Source organism: Myotis lucifugus, unplaced genomic scaffold, assembly GCF_000147115.1.
Source record: "Myotis lucifugus unplaced genomic scaffold, Myoluc2.0 scaffold_144, whole genome shotgun sequence".
NCBI lineage: Eukaryota > Metazoa > Chordata > Mammalia > Chiroptera > Vespertilionidae > Myotis > Myotis lucifugus.
Window position 1 is genome coordinate 51,484 of NW_005871192.1, and position 7,272 is coordinate 58,755.

Below are 7,272 nucleotides of genomic sequence, written 5' to 3' on the forward strand. Positions count from 1 at the left end.
CAGGGACTGGCCCCCTCATCAGCTAAGAAGGAAACAAAAGATGTAAGGGGTTTCTTTTGTTTTTGTTTTTTAACCGAAGACAAAGTCTTCAGGCTTAGAAGTGTGGGAGAGGGCTGTCGGAAGCAGGGCCTCACAGGGAAACAGAATTACAACCACTCCAAGAAGGTGGCCACATTTGCTGCTTGCTGGTTGTTTCCTGATGGTCCATCCCAGGCCACTTCCTGCTATTGTCACTGGGCTCTCTTTAGAATTGCCTCTCTCCTTCCTTTCGTCTGCACTGGAAAACCACAAACAGTGTTAGGACTGGTTATATAATAAGAGTAGGTTGATTCTGATTGGAAGTCTGAGGCTGTGCCTGTGCCCGAAGTGCATGGAATTTATTGACATGTGTTTTGAGTCCTGCTTCTGGATAGAGGAGGTGTTTCTTTGATAGAACTGTAGCTGGCAAAGGTGTAAGAAATTTTGAGCACCTGCTTTGTGCAAGGCTCCACATAAAGACAAAGTATTGTTCTTGGCTTCTTGGACCTGAGTTTAGTAGAGGCACACAGCCTTGAGAATATTACATGATACCTGCTAAAATTGAGGTACATACATAGAATGTGGAAGCAAAGGGGTGGGCCCAAGTCTGCACTGAGAGCCAGGGTTCTCAGCAGAGGAGCTAGTGTCAGAACTGAGATGTGCAGATGAATAGGATTTCACCAGGCAGAGCACTGAGGAGAGGGAATTCTCCAGCAGGAACAGCATGTGCAAAAGATGGGAGTCAGAGAAAGGGTAATAATTCAGAAAATATCAGATTCTATGTTTCAGTTGCAAAAGTGGCAGAAGTGGAGGCTGAATTAAAAGACAAATAGATGATATGAAAAGAGTAGGTCCTTAGGAAATCTCAATGGCAGAAGAATAAAACACATCAGAAACTATCGGTAAGATTTTTTGCTTCTTTTTTTAAAAATTATTTTTATTGATTTCAGAGAGGAAGAGAGAGAGAGAATCATTGATTGGCTGCCTCCTGCACATCCCACATTGGGGATCGAGCCCACAACCCAGGCATGTGCCCTTGACCAGAATCGAACCCGGGACCCTTCAGTCCACAGGCCGACACTCTATCCACTGAGCCAAACCGGCTAGGGCAGCTTCTTTTTAAAAAAAAAAAAAAAATCTTTATTGTTGAGAGTATTACAAATGTTCCCCTGTTTCCCCCATTACTCCCCTCCACCTGGTTCCCACACTGCCCCAGGCCTTCATCACCCTATTGTCTGTGTCCATAGGTAATGCATTTATGCATATAAGTGCTTTGGTTAATCTCTTCCCTCTCCCACCTCTCCCCTTCCCTCTGAGAGTCATCAGTCTGTTCCATGTTTCATGCCTCTGGTTCTATTTTATTCATCACTTTATTTTGTTCATTAAATTCCTTGTTTATTTATTTTGATTTTTAGAATCAATTGTTGATAGATATATATTTGTTGCCATTTTATTGTTCATATTTTTTGTCTTTCTTCTTCTTCTTCTTCTTCTTCTTCTTCTTCTTCCTCTTCCTCTTCCTCTTCCTCTTCCTCTTCTTCCTCTTCTTCTTAAAGAATACCCTTCAGCCGAAACTGGTTTGGCTCAGTAGATAGAGCATCGGCCTGCGGACTGAAAGGTCCCAGGTTCGATTCCAGTCAAGGGCATGTACCTGGGTTGCGGGCACATCCCCAGTGGGGGATGTGCAGGAGGCGGCTGATTGATGTTTCTCTCTCATCGATGTTTCTGACTCTCTATCTCTCTCCCTTCCTCTCTGTAAAAAATCAATAAAATATATTTAAAAAAAAAAAAAAAGAATACCCTTCAGCCCTGGCTGGCTTGGCTCAGTGGATAGAGTGTCGGCCTGTGGACTGAAGGGTCCCAGGTTTGATTCCGGTCAAGGGCACATGCCTCGGTTGTGGGCTTGATCCCCAGTGGGGGGCGTACAGGAGGCAGCCGATTGATGATTCTTTCTCATTATTGATGTTTCTATCTCTCTCTCCTTCTCCCTTCCTCTCTGAAATCAATAAAGAAATATATTTTTTTAAAAAAGATATGTTCCTGTATAATTATAAAGTGTAACCTTAAAGGGACCTTATTAGTAAAACAACAAATACAATAAAATCTGCACAATACCATATGCAGAAAATCATAAATTTTGTTGCAAGACATTAAATAAAAACCAGTGGGAAGGTAAAAAAAATAAAATTAAAATAAAAAATAAAAAAAGAAGAATACCCTTCAGCATTTCATATAATGCTGGTTTGGTAGTGGTGAACTCCTTTAGCTTTTTTTTGTCTGTGAAGCTCTTTATCTGACCCTCAATTCTAAATGACAGCTTTGCTGGGTAATCTTGGTTGTAGGACCTTGCTATTCATCACTTTGAATATTTCTTGCCACTCCCTTCTGGTCTGCAAAGTTTCTGTTGAGAAATCAGCTGACAGTCGTATGGGCGCTCCCTTGTAGGTAACTAACTGCTTTTCTCTTGCTGCCTTTAAGATTATCTCTTTGTCTTTAACCCTTGATATTTTAATTATGATGTGTCTTGGTGTGGGCCTCTTTGGGTTCCTCTTGTTTGGGACTCTCTGTGCTTTCTGGACTTGTAAGTCTATTTCTTTCACCAGGTAGGGGAAGTTTTCTGTCATTATATGTTCAAATAGGTTTTCAATATCTTGCTCTCTCTCTTCTCTTTCTGGCACCCCCATAATGTGAATGTTGGTATGCTTGAAGTTGTCCTAGAGCCTCCTTACACTATCTTTATATTTTTGGATTCTTTCTTCTTTTTGCTCTTCTAATTGGATGTTTTTTGCTTCCTCATATTCCAAATCATTGATCTGATTCTCAGAATTCTCTACTCTACTGTTGAATCCCTATAAATTATTCTTTATGTCAGTGAGTGCATGCTTAATTTCTGACTGTTCCTTTTTCTTGTCTTTGAAATTCTAACTAAGACCCTTGAAGCTCTCACTGAGTCCCTTAAAACTCTCATTGAAGATCTCATTAAGATCCTTGAGCAACCTTATAATCATTGTTTTGAACTCTGTATCCAGTAGTGTGCTTGCTTCCATTTCTTTATTTCTTTTCCTGGAGATTTCTTCTATTCTTTCATTTGTGACATGTGTCTTTTTCTCCACATTTTGGCTGCTTCCCTGTGTTTGTTTCTATGTGTTAGGTAGAGCTGCTATGTCTCCTGGAATTGATAGAGTGGCCTTGTGTAGTAGGTGTCCTATAGGTCACAGTGGCTCCACCTCCCCAATCACCTGAGCTGGGCACTTTAGGTGCACCCCTGTGTGGGCTGTGTGCACAGTCCTATTGTAGTTGAGCCTTGATTGCTGTTGGCATCACTGGAAGGAGCTGGCTTCCAAGCCAATTGGCTGTGAGGACCAGCTGCGACTACAGAGGAAGAGCTGCTAAGCAGGAGATACCCCTAGGAGCAGGACTTGCTTCAGTGGGACTTCGGTGCTCACTGAGTCTGACCCTTGGGTGTGTCACTTGTGGATGTGTAGACTTGTAATCTGGTATGGTCTGAAACTGTCCACTGAATGCACTGGCTCTGTGGCCTCTCAGGAGATGCAAAGTCAGCCACTACCTGGGGCCACCTGGCAGGAGCTTCAGAGAGATCTGCAAATGGCTTCTACTTGTATTGGGCTTGGACGTGCCCAGGCAAGGCTAAGCTATGAAACAAGGCAGGCTGTGAAGCAAGGCAGGCTGGCCTGTTAGGTATGGGGCATGCTGATGCAAACTGTTGCTTGTTTGAGAGATTTTAGGAAAGTCTGAAGCCTGAGCAAGGACAGGCCATTCATATGGAAAAGCCACTGCATATAGTTTGGATGGGGCTGCAAATTATATGGGATGGGATTCCAAGGAATCATCAGGGTGGAGGAAACAGTGTGAGCTAGGCCGATGGAAACTCAGGTATGGCTGCCAGTCAACTCTGCAATGGGGGAGGTCCCTGCACAGGAGCAATGACCCCTGCAAGCACCCCAGTCAGGGAGAAAGCTGCCCCTGAGTTCCTGCCCCAATGTCAGACAATCCAGTTTCTCCCCATATCTTCCTGGTTTCCCAATGCCACAGCCCAACACTGGAGCTCAAAGGGAGTGGGACCATGTAAGTTCATGTGCTGGCCCTTTAAGAGGAACTGCCTGGGACTCTAGCAGCCTCCATGTCACTCAACCACAATCTCTGCTGGATTTGACCTTGTCTGAGTCTATTAGGAAGGCTTCCCAGAGCACGTGGATTCTAAGCTGAGGGGTGGAGGCAGGGGTAAAGGGAATTGAAGTAAGATATTCGACTGAGGTATAAAATAGGAGTCATCATAGATTGTACTATTGAATCCAGATGTTTGAACATACTTTCCTACCCCAATGACATGGGACTTAACCTTGTCATTGACTGTGACCAATGGATTGTGAATGGAGGTGATTTGTGCCATGACTGATCAGAGGCTTTGAAATTGATTCCGAGTTCTGCCATTCCTCTTGACCCTCTGCCATATCTCAAATTGGAATTGGATCCTGGAATGAAGACACATAGAGCAGAGCAGATCTGCAATCAACCCCCAGGCAACTTATAACATGTGGACGAAAGGGGCCACATGCTGACCTGACAAGCTCAGGAGAGGCCTGCGTGGCAGCCTAACAGACTCAGAGACCTAAAATAACCACAAAGGATGGTCTGAAATTAAACTGAAACTGAAAGCAGTTATGGTGGGCAGTTACGCCCTAGGCCAGTATCTTCACTGACAAGGTCCACTTTACCATAACTGAGCCTATCTGTCTTTTTGCATCTAAGATAACATATCCTTGGGCTATCTGGGTAACTTGTGACTTCCCTTTTTATGGAACCCCTGGGGCACAACCAGGTGTGCTGGGCCCAGGACAGATGCAGCAGATTCTTTCATTTATCATGTTAATCATTCCTGCACCCACCTAAGTATGTGTCCATCATTTTACTTTTTATCCTATCCTAGAGGTTTCCCCCGCTTAGCTTAATCCCACCTCCTTAAATCTGTCACCAATGAATTGCATGTATAAATATGGATGTAACCCTGCCATTCTCCGGAGCACTATCTCAATTCGTTGAGGTTCTGCTTCCCGGCATATGTCGACAGTTTGGCTCAAATAAACTCACAAAAATTCTTTACAGGTTTCAATGGTTTTTTTACGTTGACAAACATGAGCAAAAAAATAAAACTGAGATTTGGGGCCAGGGTGGGGAGGGTTGTTTCTTACTACAGCATAGCCTAAAGAAGGCTGATAAATACAGAAGAAGAATTAATAGAGGTTAACTACTGATTAGAGGTAGGACATGGAAGGGTGGAAAAAATAGAAGGCAACTTCAAATAGTCTAGCCTGAGTGATCAGAAAATGGCTAAGTTACTAACCAAAAGGGAAGATAGAAGGGAAAATAGGCTTTGATCTGTTGAGTTAAAGGGGCAGACTGAACATCCAAGAAAATATATTCTCTCAGCAACTGAAAAGGCAAGTCCGGACATCCAGGCGAGGTCAGGATTGGAAAGATTTGTGAATCACAACAAAGTTGAAGGCCCTGGGGGTAAATGAGCTCACTAAAACACTGTAGAGAAGAGAATGAAGGCCCGTGAAGGGCAGATCCTTGGGCGTGCCTACATTTACAGAAACCTAAGTGACAAGGAGGCACCAGTTCTGGCAGACAAGAGTGATCAGAGAGGAGAGAGAAATAAAAAATAATAAGGGATGTGACACCACCTGCAAAGAGGCCTTGCCAAAAAGCATAGCACCTAAACTAGATCAAAACCTTAGCTCTCATTGCCAATTCACAGAAGCGAATCTCCTAGGAATCTTGTTTAAAATGCAGATTCTGATTCTATAGGTCTTGAGTGGAGTCCAAGATTCTGCATTTTTAACAAACTGCCCTCAGGTGATGCTGCTGGTCCATGGGCCATATTTTATTTTGTTTTTTAAAATATATTTTATTGACTTTTTACAGAGAGGAAGAGAGAGGGATAGAGAGTTAGAAACATCGATGAGAGAGAAACATCGGCCAGCTGCCTCCTGTACACTCCCTACTCGGAATGTGCCTGCAACCAAGGTACATGCCCTTGACTGGAATCGAACCTGGGACCTTTCAGTCAGCAGGCCGACGCTCTATCCACTGAGCCAAACCAGTTAGGGCTTATTTTTTAAAATATATTTTATTGACTTTTTACAGAGAGGAAGAGAGAGGGATAGAGAGTTAGAAACATCGATGAGAGAGAAACATCGGCCAGCTGCTTCCTGCACACCTCCTACTGGGGATGTGCCCGCAACCAAGGTACATGCCCTTGACCAGAATCGAACCTGGGACCTTTCAGTCCGCAGGCCAACGCTCTATCCACTGAGCCAAACCGGTTAGGGCCATGGGCCATATTTTAGTTGCAAGACTAGAGGGAACAGAAGAAATGACAAGCAGATGCAATCACTAAATCCAGAATAAGGGAAACTCTTTGTAACAAAAAATTTCTTAAAAGATGGGAAGGAAACTTATACATTTCCCATAGAGACATAACAACCAATTGCAATGTGGAGGCTTTGTTTAGCTCTTAAGTCAAAGTGTCAACAAATACTTTTCAGGACAGTTGTGGAAATGTAAACACTGGATATTTGATGATATTGGGAAATTTTTGTTGATTGGAGGAGATGCTGATGATGGTGTGATGATTGTTTTAAAATACGAGTCTACAAAAGGCTACTTTATGATTCTGTTTTTATGATATTCTGGGAAAGGTAAAACTAATAGAATATAGATCTGTGGTTATGATACAGTAGTCAGACAGACATGAGCAGAGTTGGAATGATAGGCTAGGTACAGAAGTTCACCAGGGCAGAAAACCCAGGTGCATAGCAACAGGTAAAACTGGGAATACAAGTATTGTAGGGTGGGACTCACTCCTAAAGTGACCTTTCCTCCCCTAGCATATCACTGGTCATTCGTTTTAGATCCCCTGACCTTTCATATCACTGGTCATGCGGTTTGGACCCTCCCCTGACCTTTCCTCTCCTGGCATATCAGTGGTCCTGTGGTAGACCCCCTTAGAGGAGGAACAAGGGGGCTGGAGAATAGCATCATATGACCCCTTTGCACTACCACTCCCTTAATCATTAAGCCCCCAGTACATTGAGGTTCTCACCCAAATCAAATAGTCGTAGGAACAGGCCTCAGGTCTGCTGACCACAGAGAAAGAGTTTTCATCAACATGAGATGGGCATCTAGGCCTCAGTTGTGCTTCAGCTCCAGGTCCAGAAAAGCAGCAAGGCC